Source organism: Montipora capricornis, chromosome 2 (genome assembly GCF_036669925.1).
Source record: "Montipora capricornis isolate CH-2021 chromosome 2, ASM3666992v2, whole genome shotgun sequence".
In the NCBI taxonomy this organism is placed as follows: domain Eukaryota; kingdom Metazoa; phylum Cnidaria; class Anthozoa; order Scleractinia; family Acroporidae; genus Montipora; species Montipora capricornis.
The window spans coordinates 36628865-36651484 of NC_090884.1; the positions used below are offsets into that span (position 1 = coordinate 36628865).

At 38.3% G+C, this 22620-nt stretch overlaps 1 long non-coding RNA gene across 1 annotated transcript; it reads right to left on the bottom strand.

The window, feature by feature from the left end:
• Positions 1 to 4283: 4283 nt before the first annotated feature.
• LOC138020450 (uncharacterized) lies at positions 4284 to 22147 on the bottom strand. The gene is made up of 5 exons (XR_011126321.1): positions 22080 to 22147; positions 16052 to 16103; positions 12007 to 12067; positions 6379 to 6470; positions 4284 to 5385 (listed from the first exon to the last, which is right to left on the bottom strand). It is a non-coding gene; the product is annotated as an uncharacterized lncRNA (long non-coding RNA).
• Between the last annotated feature and the right edge of the window lie 473 nt (positions 22148 to 22620).

Genomic DNA, 22620 nt, shown 5'->3' on the forward strand with positions numbered 1-22620 from the left:
TTTCGGGAATAACTTCTCGGTCTGCTTGCCTCGCCTGCCGATTCTTTGCGTCCCATTTGCTGTATTAACTCAATTTCTGATGGAGAACAGAAGCAAGAAATCGTGCGCAGGTACAATATTTCTCGTGCATGTCTTTATGGCATAAAGGATAAAAAATTAAGACAAAGGCCATCGTCGAATCCGACGCCCTAGGAAACTGACTCCATATTCTGAGCGACCATTACAAACGGAGGTTTCGTCTATCAAAGTCAGTGTTCAATTGGTTTCTTGCACCCTTGGGCTCACAGTTGTTTCTTATTGAATTGCACTGATTCCGGACGTTTTTCATTTGAAGAATCGTCTTAATTTTTAAGATAAATCAGAACAAAAGTTCTTAAAATTATAATTATATTTATGAGGCAGCAAACATCTTGCTCTCCCATACCTAGCCTACCCAAAAACTTGAGGTGCTGTTTTCTACAACGAATTGATATTTCAGTGATTCTACAGGCATAAAGGTAACGTAAGAACCGTACGTGTCTGGTCTTCTCCAAACAGAGGTGAGAGATGGTTTCATGCAGACTGGGACGCCTAAAATGCTCTGTTGTAAACATGGCGGTTCACGAGTGAAGTTGTCTCTGGCTTTCCGTAGACGAATTCCAGCACCTACCGATGCAATTTTGGCAAGTTTTGAAAGTTAAAAACTTCAATCGATGCGGTATTTTGCCGGTAGGACTGTGTGACCCGACACTTATAAAAAATCTATGAAATGAGAATCGGGGATCTTCGGCCCTTGTCATGGAATGGCAGAATTACCCAGAGTTCTTTTTGGGCATGAGCGAGGCAACCTGAGAAGCACGAAAGTGGCCCTCATCAAATGGCTGAAGCGCGGCCGGGGGAAAAGTGGTGAGGAGAAGATTTCCAGCCAGATACTAAGGAATAGCCCTGGTGTGTGCTGTTAACATAGAGTTGTGATTTCTGAACAAGATTTTATCATAGAAAATTCGCGACAAAGTAGTGCTTTTTCCGCTGTTATTCTTGTAGCAAAAACTAGCCTTTCGTCAGTTTTCTTTTCAAAAGAACGGTATAATGTAAATAAGAGAATACTAAGATTTACATTTGTAGATTACGAAAGGCAAACTCTATATGATCTCTATGCAATAAGCGCATTCAAAATTTCTTCATTTTAATAGTACAAAACTCTGTTTATGAAGGATTTTCCTGCTACTGCATATGAAAAACAAGCGAGTTTTCTCTCCGGTCTTCTACTCAGGATCGATGTTCGCGGAAATTACATTCTGTCCCTCAATAAACTTAGAACAATCAGTTATGGCCTTAATTCTCTTTCTTACTTCAGTATCAGCTAAGTTATGGAATGCGCTACCTGATCTTAGTCGTACTGACTGAGTTAACAGGTTTTAAAATGAGAAGCCAAGTCGCAGTATGTATAGTATACCGTATTTACTCGAACAAGGGCCGCCCTCGATAAGCGCCGCATCTGGGACAAAGTTAATAAGCGCCACGCCGCGCCGCACCGCCGATGCGGCGCTTACTCGAGGAATTCCGTATAACCAGGAAAAACACTATAAAACAATTTTAAAACAGCATCGGCAATTTATTTTTTCTTAAATGTGATGTTCTTTAGTTCAAAGTAACTGTTCTCTCGTAATTCTAGATTTACTATCAATATAGTATCAGTCCATAGGAAAATTAACAGATAGAAAGTGTACCGTTGAATATAAATATAGAATAAGTAAATTTGTCTGGGACAATGTTTAAGTAAGCGCCGCCCTCGAATAAGCGCCGCACTTGTGGCGCAAAAAATTAAATTAGCGCCGCGGCGCTTATTCGAGTAAATACGGTAGCTGTGTTTCTTTAAATACTTCATATCTAGTTATTTATCCGTATGGGCTATGTATTTTAGCTGTAAATGTAAAGTCTGGAAGACATAAGCTCTTGTAATTACTCTGAAATTTGATTCACAATCTTTTCTTACTGTCACTGTCGTTTTTGGTATCTTTTCGTTAGCGTCAAGCTGGATTCATGACGGTTAATAGTCTTGTTTTTACGATGCCCAGAAAAAAAATTTAATATTCATTTGAATTAAGCCTTACCGCATAAAAATAATTGATACTGAATTGTAATTAAGACTGTCGTTCCTGGTATGCGTACACGTACACGAGATAATTTATTGACAAAAACGATACCTTCTCTTAATTTCACCCATTGTTCGTCTGTTGTGCGTAAAAGTCTTGATAAAGGACACACTTTAGACTCTAGTAGCGCGTTCCTTACAGTTCAGGGTGGCGTTTCTCAAAGCATGGTTAGCGCTAACCGTTGGTTAACTACCATTTGAACTTGTAGTGAATCTAAGGGCGCATTCTTTTTTCCTTTTATCAGAACTGGTCGGCCAGACCTGTCACACTAGCATGATAATCCCTTGCATTCTTCTGGAGGAGTATATTATTGAAGGCATTGTAGAGTTAGCCCTTCCAAATGCCCGGTCTGGCCGATCAGTTCTGTCAAATGGAAAGCGCGCTAAGTGTGATCATCGCATGCGATGAAGCAACTTCAGCAGTTGCAGAGAGGCTTGAACGGGACACGAATCTATGACCGTGTGAATGCGCTGTACACTGCTCTATCAACTGAGCTATCAAGCCCAGCTGGAAGCTGGGGCCCGTTTCTCGGAAGTCCCGAATTTACGGGCCATTTCAATTCCCTCTGTATCTCAAAAACGGAGAGGATTCGAGTGGTCAAACTTGACAATCAGTTTGCTTTTTGTTACCTTGAAAACATGTTAAAAGATCGGCTTTCTTGAACAAGCGGTTGGCAGGTTCACAAATGGCTTTCGGGACTTTCGAGAAACGGGCCCCGAGTCACTTGGGAGATCGTGTTATATCACGTAATAGGTGAATGTGATCACAGTTAGATTCATTACATATCTGCAGTTCAAATATGAAAGTTTCATCTATTTCTCTATCACACATTATTAAAACTTGTAGCTTCTCATGGTGATTGACGAGGGTTAGCTCTAACCATGCTTCCAGCAACCCGGCCTTCCATGATATCTGATGGTTATCTAACCTTAGCATAAGCTATGTAAAGATATAAGCGAAAGAGTCGTTTTGAATGGGCGCAGGCCTCGAAGGAAAATATGCTAACGGCAGGTATTGCGTAGATGCAACTGACTAAAAGGTTTTACATGTGGCATGATTGACACCAGCTTGACAGAACAGCCCTTGTCGGCATAAAAAGCCTGTAGTAATGTTACAGAACGCCAGGTGAATAGCAGTTGAAAAACAGAAGAGTAGAAGTTGCTGTGCAGTTGAATTAAGTCATTTTGTAATGCCCCTGGGAAGCTTCATGTAAAAGCCTTGTGGTTTCTGAAGTCTGCTAGCCAAATATCTTTTATGTTTATATAAATTTATTTCTCACTTTTTTCTTTTGTCTACTCTTTTATCTAATGTGTATTTGTAGTTATAATTAATTATAATTAAAAATTATAAAATGAATTAATTAATTAATCAAAGGAATGGTAGAGATAACTTTCGATACCCCAGGAAGTTCTTCAATAATCGCTAGCTTCAGGAATGTGCATAGTTGATTGTCTGCGTATGAGCAAACGAAAGCGAAAGAAAGGCCAAGAAGGTGGACGAATAGTAGACTATTTCCGAGTTCACGTCTGCCTCCTCTTCAAAGCGGTCTAAGTTTGAAGTTTTTGTGATGGTAATTAGTTCTACTTTACATATGAATGAAAACTAATTCTCATAAGAAAACTTCGCACTTAGACTTGCTTTGAAAAGGAGGCAGGCATCAACTCGGAAATGGCCTATTCGGCAATATAAGAGGCAGATAAATTGTTTTGTCTCGTTGAGTGTGGTTATTGCTACCGTTTGAAATGTCTTGTCTTATGGACACTATTTGATTTGTGAGTTCGAACGAGGATGGGCAATAAGAATCCTCCCGTAGTATTTATTAATTCCATACGTGTCTCACAAATGGTAAGCATTGAAGAGAGAAGGGCAAGAAAATAGAAGCAGTGGCGGTTTTTCTGGTCACTGGGCCTGAGTGTTATCCCCATGATAGATGTTTCGGCCCGTGGATCGTTTACCGAGATTTTTCACTGCTTTCGGATAGGCAATTCTGTCCCCAAAGGGGCACTGAGGGACAAAATTTCGGCCCGTAGTATGCTTTCTTACTCACAGCTCATGCAGTATAGTCGCGTCGATCGACGATGCCGGTTTACACTGAAACGGTTGGATGACAGCTCTGGATTCACAACTGAGAAATCTAACAACGCAGTACCCCCGAGCAATTCAGTTTATTTTTTACTGATACATAAGGTTGTGGAACACACTTAATGAACATTTCTCTGTTATCTATCCCACTCGAAATCACGCAGTTTCAATCGGCAAGCCAGAAAAAGCGATACGTGTGTTTTACAAATACTTGCCGTTGTACAGCATGGCACCTAAGGACCAACCGAGGCTAAACCCTCCAATCTTCTTACCAACTTCGATTGTCTTATCTGCGGGCAGACGGTACCCCTTTGCCAAAAGCTCATACACGAAATTACTCTGAAAGCAATTAACTTTAGCATACGGGTCACTGTTGACATCCTGGAATCGCCGAGCACTGACCTCAAACATGGCGGGTGATAGCGATTTTGTGCACTTATAACACAGCATTCCTGTACCCAAGGCGGTGTAAAATATCCCAGAAAACCCAACAAAATCCCCTTGCAAACGAGGTTGATCATAGAACGGGCAATTGGGGCGTTTGCAGAAAAAAGTTTCTTCAATGATTGATGGGCAAAGTGGAACTAAGGCCGACCCTTTAACTTTGACCTTTGACTACCAATCGTGATTACCTCTTCGTAACCTTTGTGATGACAAGGACTTGAAATCTCATTTGAGGCTGTTTGATTTAACAAAATTGCTTCGAGGTATTTCTTGCGAGCCTCGGTCGCCCCATAGCCAAGATAACTCCTGGCGAAAAGGTGATATTGTTGCCCTCCCAACGTTATAGTAAAGGTATCTTTAGTGGGGTTATCGAAAGTGTTTTGATGGGAAGCCCCGCCCAACAGGGGCGTTAGATAAGCTGCAACTGACTCCGTTTGGGTTCCCAGCCAGGCTAGCGATTCCAGGCTCGACTTTACTAGGAGAGGGGTCGAGCTGTTGAATGTCTGTTAAATCTAACGGAGGGGAGGCCACGTTTATTTTGTAGATCTCTACTTTGGTTTTGCTGGAGCCTGCATCGAATACAATGGCGTGCTTGGCGACATCTGAGACCGCGTTCTGCAACTCGCCTTTGGAAAGGCACGGAGCGTCCGGAACATGTCAGCAGTTTTGATGCGCTGATGAAGAGCAGTAGGATCAATGACCATCGATCCATTGTCACCGAGGCCTGAGAGAGAAAGTAGTGATATCATTGGTTGAGAAATAATCTTTTCGCACGTCTTTCAGAGTGGGGATAGAAGTTAATAATCATGTGTTAATAATCATGTGTTGTTCACTTCTGTTTCATATATCGAGGATGTAGTTGACATCACCTATGCCAACCAGAGCCTTGATTGCCGAAACAAAGACTTCTTTTGTCACAACTGGTTGGCACGTTTGAAGAACAAAAAGAACTTTCGTAAGTAGACATCTTCTTATGGTAGACGAAAAACAACTTTTTCCAGCGAAACGTTGCTTTTCCGTCGATGAAGCACCACATCTCTAAACTTGCATACTGTTAGCGTATAAAACCTTGCAGCAAGGATGCAAGTTGTTGAGTGTAACCAATTTCTATAGGTTCTAAAAACAATCGACGGAGGCAAAATTGGAAGATCAGACTTCAAGCAGACAAAAATGGCAACGGACAATAATTTTTCTTATCTAGGCGGGGCAATTTAAAATAAGCATTGTATTCAGGACAAAATTAACAGGCGCACCCAATGTCAATTTTCGGAAAACATCTGTTCGGAAGACGATTTGAGATCTAGAATTTTCAGAGCATTTGTTGTCAAATTTCTTGCTTGCCTGCCTATCCTAGGATTTTCGAACATCTAAAAATTGGTATCATTGCCCATTTTAACGGATTTTTACCCTAAAAAGGTCACCTAGAATTTTCGGGAGCCTTTTTTTCCGGCTGAAATTTTCGAAAAGGTAAGTTTTGATCCCTATAATTTTCGGATCACTAGACTTTTAGCTGGGAAATCCGAACTGATGAAAATCTTTTAGGAGATAAAAATATACCTATATCTACCGTCTAAATACTAAAATACGTTTAACAATGCTATGTTTAAGTGGTTTTGCACTATATTCTCGTTGGGTGCCCCTGAATTAAGTCAAGGAAATAACTCTAGTCACAGTTTTACATGAAAAACAGTACTTTCCTAAAGTTTAACAACCTTACCTTCGCTGTCCTTCTTTCTTGTATGGTTCAACAAAGTGCGGTCCCGCAAAGTGAAAGGCGTTTGTCCGATATGCTTCATTTGTTTGCAATATCTAGAGTAAAATTGAAATTTCTGTGTTTAACACCTGCTTGGTCTAGTCCAATCCTATTTTGATTACTCAGAGATTGCCTTTGGCAATTGAGGAGCCAAACAAATCTTTGAACTGCACGATTTGTGTTTGCGATCACGAACGTGGTCTCTGAAGCAGGCATTCTTTTGTCCTTCGATCCCACGACGAGCCAAAAAGACTATTAAAGTGGAACGTAAGAAACTCCGGCTGCATGTAGCAATTTCCGAGTTCAGTTACTTCATCCTCTTTTCTTTGTTTTATTTGTAGTGTCTCTTAACTAATGAATGCAATTAACTGAATTGAATTTCACTCAGCAGAACTTTTACTTCCTTTGTACCAAATAAATTGTGAAAAGATACCAAGCACTGAGGCTTCTATTATTTGATCGATTACAGTCTCACTTTTAAGAAACATTGTATTAAATTAATATGGCCGAATTTCCACTAACTTCACATGGTAGCTTATCGTCTTTCGACTAGTCTCTTGGAAATAAATGCTCTCTCTTTCAGCTTTGAAATGGCATGTTAATCTTGATAATATGTCTGGTTTATCGCAGAGAAAAAAAATATTTATGTGTGAGTGCTTGAACCGCCGACAGGGTCGGTACATTTCGCTGACCCCCAGTCCATGGACTACCCAAATGAGTAGTGTTGATCGATGTGTAAGCAGCATCTCAAATAGTGCTTACTTAAGCCTCAACACCCATTTTAAACAGCATTGTTCAACAGTATTTAAGTCTAAGCACCCATTTTAAAAAGGTTAGCTTTCGATTAGTGTTGTGATGGCCGATTACTTCATGTAAGCTAACCTTTTTAAAATGGGTGCTTAGACTGGGGGTCAGCGAAATGTACCAACCCACCAGCGACATGTGTTCCCGGTCACACTTCACTGAATTCAGCTGTCACGCAGAAAACAAACATGGCATCATATTTGTGTTCGATTTTATTTCTTGGACTCCAAAATCATCGATAATTGATAAATATGCATTTTAGTGCTTTTCTAAAGCCGTATTTGGTCTAGGCTTAAACTGAAAAGGCAAATAATAATAATAATAATAATAATAATAATAATAATAATAATAATAATAATAATAATAATAATAATAATAATAATAATAACGCCTGTTAGAATCTCTGCGTGTGAAAAATACTGCGCATGCCATCGCATGATACTGCCCTTTTAAGATCTCGTTAATTCTGGGATCTTCGTAATTCTCAGCTAAGAAGATCCTATCAGAAATTTCTTAGCGCTAGGGCCAAGTAGAACTTCTTGCATGTAAGCTGAATACAGAAAACACATGGTGCTAAGACAGTCCGCCTCCTGAGGATCTTTCTAGTACTAGGATCTTCCTCCCTCCATATACACACCCCTATAATTAGGTAGCAGCAACGGAACGAGTAGTCCCAAGTATTCGCCGCTGTTTTCCTATGAAAGCTCAATTTGTAGGCGTTTTTTTATTTTTTATTGCACAAAAGTAATCAGCAGGCCAAGATAAAACTCTCCGCAGAGTCTAAAAAAATTATGTGGAGCGAATTCAGAGCTACCTTAAATTTTCAATTATTTAAGGTGACTCTGAATCCGCTCCACAGAAATGCTCATTCTGGCATGCTGGTTACATTTCAGAAATAAAAAATGGGGGCCTCCAAGCTCGTTTTTGAGATATGAGCAGCCAAAGCCAACATATGGGGTGTTTTTGCAGAGCTTTCCTGTTGCAACGGTAACTTTATATATCACAAAAATTACCGAATCTTTTTCAGCAATAATTGGTGTTCGATATGGTACCATAACATTGCTGTTACGTAATGAAGTGTTGTTGTGTCAATTCTTCTAATAAGAACGTTTTTCAAGTGTTGGAACTGGTTTGAGCGACCTTTAAGCTTTCAAATGTAATGGTTTTCAGCCTATTCCTTACATAAAATTAACACGAAAAGTATTTATTTATGCAATAATGACTTTTATTGAAAAAAGAAGTGCGTACGACATAAATGATCATATGGAAGTCTTACCAGTGTACATAACATTACATGCTCTCTCAGCATTAACAGTGTATAGTCCCAACATATGAAAGTACCAATTGAGTACCAATTTAGTGAATTTTTACCTATGATTCAGAAAATAAGAACCTTTTTTTAAATTTGAGCCTTAAAAGGTTCTTGCACAGAGGGGGTCCAACTGGCCAATTTTAGCCTAGTAGGTTCTTAAAATCTAGGTTCGCTGGTTATAGCCTCGTCCACATAGCAAATTTTATGTGGCAAATAAGTAATGGCCAGAGCCATTATGGCTCTTGGTAATGGCAATAGGACTGAGTGGAGTCCCATTCGGTCTGTAATCATACGAGTGATAACAAAATCGGGCGACCGTGCAGCGGGAGTCCGGTTTGCTTTATTACGAGTATGATTGCAGATTGAATTGGACGACACCAAGTCCTCTTACCAATTAATCATAAAAATTACAGTTTCCGAGAAACGAAGAAGAGACAAGTTATGAAAGAAAGGCGTCAGCATTAATTCCGTAATTACTTTGGTTTTGCATCACTACGCCCGTGATTTCATTAAACATGTTACTCCAGATATTAGCATGCAAGCAGAAGCCACTGACTCCTTCGCACGCGTTTTCCCGTGCTTGGCGCCGGTTGCGCGTTATGATTGGGACATTTGCAATTGATTGTCTGCGTCTACTATGATTGACCAAAATGATTGGTTTGGTTTTGGTCATAAGGAAATCATTTAAAAGCCGCTGAACGATTTAGCTCACAATGAAACGTTAAAATTCGAGTTCGTTCGCAATGGATAACTCGGATGCCCACATCATCACCCCCTCCCTCTCCCCCCTCTCACCCCTCCCCCCTTTCCCTTCGTAAGGAGTAATAGCATCTCGCAAAAGAGTAGTATCGCTTATTATTCTAACTGCCCATAATCTTGGAGACAGCGTTCAATATCAAATATCTATAGGGATTGTTATTGCCCATCATCTATCTTGGCATCACCATATTGATTATGTATACATGTGATAAAGTAAATAGGAGTATTAATATTATGACTAAGGTTAAACGCTATTTGCAATCAGTATCTATTACTCTCTGGAGTATTCTTATCTAATTTATGGCTGTTTAGTATGGGAAAATAATTACGATAGCCAATTATTACAGCTTATACGTCTACAAAATAAGGCAGTTTGAATAATGATGCAGCGTTGTCTTTCTCAAAATCCTGGCGAAATGAGGCATCAAGCATGACCCGATATATTGGTGTTCCAAAGTGGAGAAGATGTTTTAATTGTAGCCAGTACATCTTTCCCTTAACAACGGCGTAAAGTAGCGTTACTCTTGCCGGGTGTTTTAGGATATCTTCTAGTAAGACCGATTTACCAGGCTGGCTCGGTTTCCGAGATCTCACCTCACCGCTAAATCCTTTGCAAAATTCTCGATGTATTCATATGAGAGGGCGGGCAGGCCCGGTTGACGAGATCTCAGTAGCCGAGATGGACAATTTCCCACATCAGCACTTCATTCAGCCCGGTAAAGCTTAGTTCCCACTGGCGACATAAGGATCATAAGCATAATCATAATCATAAACATAAACATAAGCTCCTTATGTTCTAGAGGGGACGGCCGCTCTAAAAACGTAAAGCTTTTCCTCGAGCTGGCCGCCATCTTGAAAATGAACCAACCCGAAAGTACTGGTCCTAGACTTTAATTGGCCAAAACACAATGACCCCGTTGCGTCATTATGTTTCTTATTATGTCGTTATGATTTTCGCGTTCCCACTGCAAAGGAAAGCGACATAGTCATAGTCAAAGCCATAATCATAATCATAAAAAAATGGTCGATCATTTTCTTATTATGATTATGTTGATCATAAGGGCGCCTATCAGGGCTCGAAATTGCGACCGATACGGTCGCCAATGCGACTAAAACTTTTAACTTGGCGACTGAAAATTCGAGTTTAGTCGCCATTTTGGCGACTATGTTCCTCTGATAAATAAAACACTTAAGGTGAGAAACAATTTCCTTAGTCTCATTTCTGCTTTTCTGCAAAAGGAAATGCAAATTAAATCTGTTTACCTTTTCCAAAAAAACTTGAATCGCGACCTCCGAGAGGACATTACAGCGGCTTTCGCATGATGATCGCGGGCGCAACATTTTGTTCAAAGGCCGCTGCATTCTGTCGCAGATTTGGTCGCAAGGAACCGGCTTTCACCATGTCCTCGATCAAGTGAGACGAGTCTACACCGAAAGTCATGAATTATTTATCACAAGAGAAGGATACACTGAGCGATTTTCGTAATTTGCTGCAGTCTAGAAATTACCAGGAAACAAGATCGTTGTTAGAATGCAAACAAGAAGCGTTTCAAAGCCTTTCAAAAACGTTTGTTCAGAGCGTGCGATTTCTCGCGTTCGATGTGAAAGCAGCAGTTGTTCCTGGCCAAAGTAACCCTGAAATGTTCTTATTACTTTGTTCGCTTACTCCTTAAGGTAAGATTGTCACGCAAAAGTGTTCAGGAATTTTTTCTTTCGTGTTTTAAGTCATTCAAGATCGAGTATTTCGCTCTGTCCCACAACCTCAGCTGCCACAATCTACCAGAAGCCGAACAACAATGCTAATTAAATGAGGCTCTAATCTGAGTTTCTGTTCTTGTACTAGCTGGCGACTGCATTTTTGCATTTGGCGACCATTTTTTCTTTGATAGTCGCCAAAAGGCGACTTGGAATTTTTTTTAATTTCGAGCCCTGCCTATGATTATGTTTCTGGACGTTCCCGCTAAGACATAAGCGACATAACAGCGTTACGTCGTGCTTATGATTATGATTATGATTATGATCGTTATGTCGATAGTGGGAACTAGGCTTAACCGGGATGAATGTTTTCCAACTTCGTATGCCTTGTTTGTATTTTTAGTTCTTCGGTGTGCCTTTGGCGGCTTTTTTCACCTCGGTAACCGGGATCAAATTTCCCAAATGAAAAGACAACATTCATCCTGGTAGCAGGGCCAGCTCGGTCACCGAGCTCATATGAAGCCCTTAAATACCAGCTTTGTGTATTTTAATTGTGTCTGGAAAATACATTATTATATAGTTGAGGTAAATCTGAGCATTCTGATTGGTTCTTTCGTGGTCGGGATTTTGCTATACGGACCATTTCCATGGAAACGGTCATAGTCTGTGTATTCTTGTTTTCGAAAGCCGACAATATCAAAATTTGCAACCAGACGAGCCCTTTAGTAGAGGCCCTTAGAATCCATCTTTGCGTATTTTAATTGTATATGGAAAATAGATTCGTATGATATATAATAAGCTGAATTATACTCGCATTTTGACTGGTTCTTACTTATGATATACAAGAGGACAGACACATAGCCGACGTCATTAACAGCTTTTGGGTTTCTTTATTAACAAAGAAATTCCATCTTGACATGCATCTGTTCAATGCAGTCCAAAGAAGACGCTAAGATGTGGCAAGAGCGTCAGTGACACACTCGTCCTGTTTTTGTTCTTTGCGCATAGTAAAGATTTCTGACCTTAGCGTATTGGAGGCATTTCTTGAGCAAATCACCCGCCGGCCATGTCAAACTTGCCAGACTGAAATAAAACATAAAATCAACAATTAAAAAAAATGCCCATAGTCAAAAGACAAATTTCAAAACGATTAGGAATCATGCAAGAGCAACAAAGAAGTACCTTACTTAAAATGCGTACAATTTATGATTTTATATGGTAAGCAAAAAAATGCGCGCGCCCGCGCTGATTGGTCAATCCGCGGTGGTTCACTGTGCCAATAAACTCGTACAAATGTCGTACGTTTTCTAAATTAATATATTACAATTGCCGAAGTACGGGACTTTAAAGGAGAAGTAAACTGCAGATACCATATGATTTTACCTCTGCTATTAGAAAGTATACGTAAAATTTTACTTTGAAACACGTTTTCAGATCCCAAAGAGCAACACAACTTTTTGAAAAGTGTCTTCTAATTGTGCTGGTGAAACAGTCGACCTTGCAAGCCGCCATTTTGAAAACAATTCTGTAACGTGGCCGCACACACATGACGTCATACAGTTCAACCCAGATGACGGGAAACAAAACGTGAGGTTAACAAACACAACTCCCGCTGCCGGTTATCAGAAAACTCACATCTGGGAAAAAAAAAAACATGAGATTAACAAACAGACTTGCGGTTGCAGGTTATCGGAAAACTCATTATTTGTGTCGACAATTCCTTCTTATGCAGCGCCTAATTTCTCAAAGAGATTGCAAAGCCTTATTTCCCTTCCGTTGTCCTCAGGATCCCAACCCTCATCAACCTCTCTGTTTTGATTCAGTTCGCGTTCTGGCTCAAATTGGTTCGGTTCGAGTGCAGCCATGTTATAACAGGTGAACTCTGTTGCGTCACAAGTAAGCGGCGGCCAGCTTATTGAGCAATATCGAAAATGGCGGCACACGTAAACTCTTTTTTCCAATTTTGTCAGATTGGAAAAGTCTTTAGAAGCTGAAAACGCGGTCAGTCTGTTTATTTTTATGGCGGAGATAATTATCATATGGTTTCTAGAGTTTTGGAGTTTACTTCTCCTTTAACAGAGCGAGAGGCACTTATTTATTTATTTATTTATTTGTTTATTTAGAATATAGTTCAAAATCTTGATAAGGATCTTTGCAGATCATCAAGAATTCTTTGATGATCTTTCAAGGATCCTAAAAGGATCTTTGAACTGATCTTGAAAAGATCTATATCAAGATCTTTTAAGATCCTTGATGAATCCTATTATAAGCTTTAAGGATCTTTCAAGGATCTTTGGAAAGATCTTTGTAATCTAATCAAAAAGATCCTTCAAAGATCTTCATGACATCCTTAAGGATCTTTTGGGATTTTGATAAAGGTCTTTTCAAGAACAGTCAAGAGGTCTTTCTAGGATCCTTGAAAGATCCGCAAAGGATTCTTGAGGATCTTTTAGGATCTTGATAAAGATCCTTTCAAGATCAATCAAAGGATCTCCTTAGGATCCTTGAGAGATCCTCAAGGAATTCTCGAGGACCTTAAAGGGATTAATTTCTATCAGGATCCTTAAAGATCTAAAAAGATGTTTGGGGGAACTCAGTAATTACAATTTGTTAGTTATCATTGCATCTTTAAAGGGGCTTCTTGAACATGATCAGGATTTTAAAGGGATTCATCTTAAGGCTCTTTTAGGGACGTTTTCTACAGGATGCTTTAGGGATTCTTCAAAAACTTTAGGGAGAACTTGTAGATACCTCAATTAAATAATGTCTTGTGCAATTTTGATCAAGGACGTGACTGTTGAAAGTGAGAAATAATCTAAAGGAGTAATGGTTCATTTATAGCATTTGATAAAAAAATCAGAAACGAAAAACCCAATTGCCTTATGTTGTACTGTACTTATTGCACAATATCAATATGTTCTGACAAAACAATCACTTTATTACAATTTTATGAAATAATATGGGTTAAGTGAGAAGAACCGGAACGAGAACCATCACAAAAGAAAGTGGTATTGCTCTTGTTTATAGAACGACCATTGTTCATATTTTAATTAAGAATCCTCCCGGAAGCTTGCAAAATCTTGCTAAATCTGGCACAATAATCTACATGTACTACATTGTAAGTGTTCACAATGGGGATAAAAGAGTTTGAAGCATAATTTATTCTTTTTCTGAAAAATTGTACAAGAACGAAACATGAGTTACAGTAAAAACCCACATAAAAGAACCTAGATTTTAAGAACCTGTTAGGCTAAGACAGACCATTTAGAGTCCTTTAACTTGCTTTAGCCTACAGTTTTCCATTGGGTTCTTATTTTAAGAAATTCACTCAAACACTGAATACACAAATTTAATATACCTGTAACAAGCTCTACCAGCAACGTATTTGTCCCGGCAGCAACACACTGTACCATGTTTTAATGTTGTTTTTGTTGTTTAACTTGCATAGCTTTGTACAAACTTCATATATGGCTTTAACATACTAGGATTAAAGGGATTTTTATAACATAATTATTATGCATGCAGTACCAAAAATAGGCTCAACGTAGGCCACACCCACTTTCATATTATATTTTATTTTCAAAATAAGAACCTGAGTACAGTCTGTAGCCTAATTTTCCAGTTGCCAGTAAGCAACACTTTTACAAGAACTTTCTTAGCCTAGCTTGGGAAAACTTGGTTCTTATATACCTTTATCAAGCAAGTATTGTTACTGTAGTATTAAATATAATTATATGAATTACATTACTTTTTCACAATGCCTTCCCTTATTTGTAGTTGGATTTAGTGGAAATATAAAAGAATATTGTCACAGTGGTGTGGCAAATGGCCTCAGTATTAAGAGGACATGCTGTAATTACTGTATCCTTAATCCCCAAATTTTTTTTTCTTTTTTTTATGATTTTGACAGTGATAAACAGATCTATGCAAATAAGGAAAGTTTAAATGGTCTTTGTGCCATAATTTATTGTTTTTGTTGTTCACGGTAGTTAATAGGAATTGGCCATTCCAAAATTCACGTTTGATTAGCATGTTTTCCAAATGGCATCCTGGCACTTACCCCAACCCTGAGGTGAATCAACGCCATAATTGGCAGTAATCATCATGATGGTTCTTTAATAGAGCCACAAAGATCCTTGAAGATCATTAGTCAGAATACTGAATACACCCAAATTGATCACAATTAAAGATCTTGACAACATCCTCAAGAATAGAGTTAACTGAATAGAGTGTAATGTGAAGTGCTAGATTTCTATCCCATATGAACCATGTTAGTGTTAGCCCTACTGATGGAAATGTGTTCACACAAGGACAGAGAAAAACTCTGACCAGGGCTAACGCTCACATGGTTCATATGGGATAGAAATCTAGCACTTCACATTACACTCTATTCAGTTAACTCTGTTTAAAATATAAGTGCTACACGGCCAACGTTTGTTTAAACGTAACCTTTCCTTATCCTCAAGAATAGATCAGGATCTTTGAAGATCTTTGGTAAGATTAATGAAGATCCTTAAAGATCTTTGGTAAGATTATAGTAAAGATCCATAAAGGATCTTTGCAAGGAAGTTTGAGGATCCTTACTAAGATCCTTACTAAGATCCTTAAAGATCTTCATGAAGATCTTTGAAGACCCTCAACAGATTTTCACCAGGGCTATAACAAAGTTTTTCCTTACTTTGAAGCAGTCAAGACTCTAACAGGTATAACAATCGTCTAAACAATAAAAGTTTTAAAAACTACTAAAATCAATGTCAAGATGACCATTTAAAACTTTATATAAGAAAGTAACATCAGCTATAACACGCTTTTGCTCAAGAGAATTAAGATTAAGCTCCTTTAAACAAGTATCGCAAATTTAGTGTCAGATTTTAAAATTAACTTTGAAACTCTCCCCTGCACGTTCAATTAAATCAATTAATTCATCTTGGTGTGAGGTGACCAGACCACCAAAATGTACTCCAGCTGGGAATTCACTAAGGAACAATAAAGGGCCTTAAATCTAGGTATGTCAAATAGACCCTTGCGAGATTAAACCCAACATTCTGTTATAGATATCTATGATACCTGAATGTATATCAGCTGGTGACAACTAACTCGTTTCAAACTCATCTGCGTCCTGAAATGGAAAGGTATCACCATATTAAGCAAATTAATGAAGTAAATGCCATTCCAGAGGAGCTTTAAGCATGTTGTGCTGAATAGGCCATTTATGAGTTCACTTTAGCCTCTTTTTTAAGATTTCAACTTGCAAGAAGACCTGATATAGTTGTAGTGAACAAACAAAAGAAAAAACTGACAAATCATTGATGTAGCAATTCCAGAAAATATAAGAGTTAAGGAAAAGGAAGATGAAAAAATAAAAATACCAATACCGTACCTAGCTAGATAATTATAAAAGAATCTGGAATATACATTGGCAAAAGTGATTCCGATAATAAGAGGTGCACTGGAAACAGTCCCAATGAGACTTCCTGAATATCTGACAATGACTGGGGTTAAATAAATAAATAAATAGGTCTTTATTGTTTTTTAAGCAAAAATACATGCTAAAACAAGAACAGTTACATTAAAAATAGCCGAAAGAATTAATTAGAATTACAAGGCTATCGACATTACATTAAATAGCTACTCTATATTTGAAAAAAAGCCTGTTTAAAAAACTATTTTTAAAACGCTGGGTATTAACCCTAGGGAGTTGACTACTAGGAACTCGGAGGCGTGCTGAGCTTTCTTTCATTTTGGGGACGGAAGGGTACAGAGGGTGACCGGGCATACCGGAGATCTTCTTGAATAGTGAGCGAACAACCTCTTCTAATACGCCATATATGTCAATTCGGTACGAAACATATTTGCGTTTAAAGCAGCGCTGTATAGAAAATTCTGAACCGTCGTTAATTCAGGTATTGAGGAGGCATATACGGGTAGACCCGTACGTAAGTTTGGGTAGAACAATTGATCTAAAAACGTAATCTACGTCTGGTTGTTGGTATCTCTCTTTACGTAAACATCTTATCACATAAAGACACTTGTTGGCCTCCTGCAGCTTAACCTTAATATGCTCGTTAAATCTATGATTGCTTTGTAAAGTAACCCCTAACACTTTTAAACAAGAAACTTGCGTTATATTGTTCACAGAGTCTATATCATGAGCAACCTTCTTACAAAGTATTAGTTCGTTGCATTTTTTAGGATTACATGCCATGGCATGGTACGCCGGTGGAGATGATCTAGTCAAGAACACGTACTGCACTCTTTTGGGATTGGCAAGGATCTTGAGAAAGGTCATGGAACTGTAAAAATAAACATTGGGCTCCCTTACATTTTAATAATAATAATAATAATAATAATAATAATAATATTAACAATATAGTTATTAGTATCACCCAACTAGTCGACTAATGCAAATGATGCATTTTGATTAGCTACGCTACTAGAGGACTATTAGTAATAGTCCTCGAGTAGCGAAAAGGGTGACGCTTTCTTTCCTTTTATTGCCAAATAAATATTTCTTTAACTTGCATTTGCTAACTTTATTATTGCCTTTTCTGTCCGACTAGTTGGGCTATTGACCCGTAGCCCTTGCGAGCGAAGGGTCTAATTGTTAAATAATTATTATTAACTATTATTATATTATGTACAATAATAATAATAATAATAATAATAATAATAATAATTATTATTATTATTACTATTATTATTATTATTATTATTATTATTATTATTACTATTATTATGGTGCATCATTTATATACTTCTTATGTCCAAATTCACTTTACAGGGCTCAGAGATAAACCAAATATAATATCAATTAAGAATGATAAGCTTGGTTCAATAACCCATTGACTAATGAACTGCCCCTCCACATTGACAAGTACAATCATCTGGCGTTACACAGAGTAAAATCGATCAAGTCTCACTCCCAGGGGGCAATGGATAGTAAAGGAATGTTTTAACTAAATTATTAATATAGAAGACGACTTCCTTAGCTTCCAAAAGTAGAGTTCCATGGCGTCTACACAGTTACTTGAAAAGATTAACAATACCTCGATTTTGAGGCAATAACGAGGCACTCATAGTAGATGTTACTTCCAAGGAAGGATAGACCTAGTTCAGGTGTATATGAAGTAGAGGCTTGGTCACCTGCTGCAATTGTCTTCACAACACAGTTTCAGCAGATGCAGACACAAGTGTCCTGCAGATGTCACTAGAAAGCACAGCATGGTTGACTATTATGATGAGGTAACTAAACTGATGTCAGCTGGGGGAGTATCCTAGAGTTAAAACTGTCAGCATGGAAAGGGCCTCCAGTCTTGTAGTGTTTGACTTGTTATGCTTCTGCAGCACACCACAGAACCAAGTTCATCCATGATAGGATTGCTGAAATCCACCACAATATTCAACAATAACTTTGATAGGTTGAAAACCGGTGAAATTAGGGACTGTAAGATGAAAAATGTGCCCATGAGACAGAAAGCTTGACACTGTCTCTTATTTATACTTGCAAACACATTCCTCCAAATTGGAAAACAGTTTGTTTCCCATGCAATATTACAAATAACATGAAAAAGAATCTTGCTCCAAAATACAGGAAATGCATTCTACCAGACCAAGATTTCAACAATTTTTCATCAGGATCATGTCCATGGACTCCTCCAGAAGGAAGTGTCTTTGGCCCTTATGTTCCATTCTCTGCAGTTACTCCATATAGATATATATATGTATGTATTTTACCATCCACTTGCATTCTTACTGAACACAAAGAAAAAAGCACACTTGGTTTTTGAGATAATATTTTCGTCAGGGTCCCCATTGGAGATCTTAATTAATTAAGGTTCCTAATGGAAGAAAAGAGTTTGAAAAGTGGAGAGCAAACAGACCATTTTCAAATTCCCTTGGCTGGAGTGGATCTATCTAGAATGAAATGGAGGCTAATGCACGTAAATCTTTTCAATTACAAATTCATTTGCCCGCATTAGCCTCCATTTCATGCTTGATCCAGTCGAGCTGGTTGTAATCAAAAACACTCTATTGGAATGGTGAGAATCAGTGCTGTATAAACTAGCCAGAAGCTAGTGAAAAATTAATAATTAATATATTTTTTTTAATGGCAAGCTACTTAAACAGATGAAAAGTCCATGAAAAGAGCTGATCTTCCGCCCATCCTTACAACTTTAGTTTAAAATGTTATATGCAAAATGGTTTGACAATTATTTCCCTCCATATTTAATTTCAAACTGAAAATGAAGTTTTGACAGTCACTTATCATTGTATGACATAATATTTACCTTTATAACACCAGACAGGTACAGCATTCTTAAAGAAAGTGTGATCTTGCTTTAAATGCAACAGCTCCCCAAAACCTAATTGAGCTCCCCAACAATATATTATTTTGAGGTTCCAAACCAAAAAATAGGAAAAAAGGAGGACAAAGGAATGATTTTGAAAACTAGGAAAAAAGAGGAACTTGTCAGACTATTAATCAAAGTCATGAGTATTGATTACTTAAATAATATGCATATCCTTACCAATATATAAATATTATTATTATGGCCTTTATAATAAATGCCTCATTTGGTGAGGCCTCCTGTTTGCTGCTGCTGTATAAACTTTTATACATGTATGTAATGGCTTTTTTCCAGTGTGTTTACACGTAAGCAATTCAGACCACTTCTAGCAGTGAACCTACACTAGTTGCAGCATTTAGAAAAGAAAAAGACAATGTTTGGAAAACCCATGAAAACCTTGGATGCTTCGTTACATTACACCTTACAAAAGATTTTTCTCATCTTCAGTGATGCTGATCTGTTTATATAGTGGCATCTAATTTAAAGAGGTTGAATGTGAGCAAATGACATTTTCTTTCTTATTTCAGCGCCACCCTCTAAAAAACTTGAATAAATGCCGCTGCACGGAATGAGTCACTGGTATATCATATTAAGCAATAATTAAGCTGCAATGAAATGGTACATTAAATTCTTATCAGTGTTGCACTTTGATGAATATTTAAACAATCTCTGACTATAACCAACGAATAAAAATGTTTAGGCATGACGCTAGAGAACGCATTGGTTTTATTTGTTTCTTCTTCTACATTTCAAATAAAGATGATATGTTTGCAGGGTTGGACATTAGCACCCGCCCGCTCGCCCAGGCGAGTCTCTAAAGTGTCGGGCGAGCGCAAATCATCGATCACTCGCCGTTTGGCGAGTACGATTTTCGTCACCAAGAAATTACTTAAAGTGCACCTAACCCCCCAAATTTTAATTGGAGTAAATGATTTACCATATTTTTTATAGTACATTTGTGAAAAAATTATTAGATTTGCTCAAATCTAGTATCTTTTATGGCCCCTCAAAGTTTGAAAAATCGCACCTAAATGGCAGCCATCTTGGTTCAAGTCCGAGTAACGGGAGGATTGGGGCTAGTAGTTGCTATGACGTAGAAAGGAGAACGAGTGTGTTGACAAAGTTCACATAGTTCGCATATGGTCCACTGTTGTAGTCCAGAAAATGCCGAAGAGATGTATTGCTGCTGGTTGCAACAACGTGAGAAATTTAAAAGAAGGTATTTCTCTTCATAAGTTGCCATTCTACAACGACGCACTCTCACGCGGTTCTCCTTTCTACGTCACAGCTCGACTCGCCCCAGGTCGCGGACTTGAACCAAATGTTTGTCAACTTCTACTAGACGTAGAAAATCGAGAATTCACCCAAATCGAAAAATTCTTTCACCAATTAACTTCACACAGTATGGAGATTTATTGAAGCTACAATTATATTTTGGGGTTAGGTGCACTTTAAATTGCGAAATAAACACTTCTTTTTGCATTCCATTTTGCCAAGAAAATCCCTAAACATAACCTAACCTTTTCTATTTTACAAAGTTTAATATTCTGAACTGTCTAATAAACTGGCGCTAAAAGGTAACATTGGGCTTCGTAAATAGACAGCTTATATGAAATATGGTTTCCAGGTCAGTGATACTGCTGGTCACTATCGAGCCATCGGTGACTAGACAAACATGGCGCCTTAAGACCGCTCCTCAGAAGAACAGACACGTTTACTCTCAAACTGCAGGGAGATCTGCAGTAATAATCCTCGGTCTGCAACGTGCTTGACGACGTTGCAAGTGAATTGTTGTCCTGTACTTTCCCAGCACTCTGATCAATGCGTGTTGAAAGTAAAACAGACTTCCTATTTACTTAACTGCCTTTCAGTGTTGAAGTACATGTAAATTTCAATGGTATTAATTAAATAATAAAAGTGAAAGATGACTAAATTGGTTAGAGAGATGGGGGGGGGGGGGAGGGGGTAAACTCTTGAGCGAGTGAAAACTGATCCAGAAGAGTGCATTTTTAGGTTCACTTGCCCAAATGGCGAGTGCTCTCAAAATTAAGTGTCCAACCCTGTGTTTGGTTTGCTCTCAGTGATTGAGCTGTGACTGAAATAATTATTTTATTATCATTACGCCAAATGGTACAAACGTTGTGCTGAAAAAAGGTACAAGCTTAAAAAAGGTTGGATTTGGCTGATGATATTCATTTTGGATCATATTATGGACCTTTCAGATACTCAGTGCTGGAAATAACAGTCGGCCATCAGACATTGTCCGACCAAATTTTGAAAATGTCCGGCCAATTTCACATTATGATCGGACACGATGACCGAACATCTCACCAGCACATCTTGAGTTCTCTTCTTCAAGGTGTTGTCAGTCAATAAATTATGTCCGGTCCAATTTGTCAAATGTCCGACCAAAAGGAAGATTTGAAAGGACATATGTCCTGTGAATAAAGAAAAATTATTTCCAGCACTGGATACTTGAATTGATTTACATATAATTTATACACAAAATATGCAGGACAATCCCCCACGCCGCAAAATTTACAAAATTGTACTTTACATTTTTCGGTAGCGAGTAGAAGTGGAAGAAATAATTATTAAGGGAAATAAAGGAATGGCAACGCCCAAAACAGAGCAGTTTATAAAAATAATATAGGACGACTAAAACATGCACATTATGACACAATACTCAGCTGATTGTGACGTGACATCTCGAGAGTTAAATTATATTTACATTCAAACTTTCTTACCTCCCAAGTTTTCTTTGTGTTCCTTCCGTGGATGAAGAAACAGTTGTAAAAGAATTATACACGGCCACGTCTCCAGACGCTTTCGACATTTTTGCATGTGGTGGCCCTGCGCTGCACAAGACTAGATTCTGTAGTTTCTTCCCAACTCCAAGAATGGGTGACTTACCAAGGATCCAAAGGTAACATAAAAAGTTGAAAAAAAATTTCTTCGTTTTTGATACGTAACGCAAAGTACGCAAAGTGCTGAACAAAACTTCTGCTGGCCAGGTTACTAAGTACCTACCAATTATCTCAGTACGCACGGCACTGGTGTGCTGTAGGCTGTAGATAAAGTAAACGCACAAAAACCAAAATACGTAAATATTCTAGAGTTGCAAAGATTGTGTGATTGGCAGTTTACTCTCTCCGGGTTTCGCCTCAGGAGCTGCAACAAGGTGGCTTCACTCTTTGCGTGTCATCGAATGTCCGATTGTCCCCCACTATACCCTGCAGAAGTAAAGATTGTCGATTTCTCGGAATTCAAAAAAAAAAACGTTGCGCC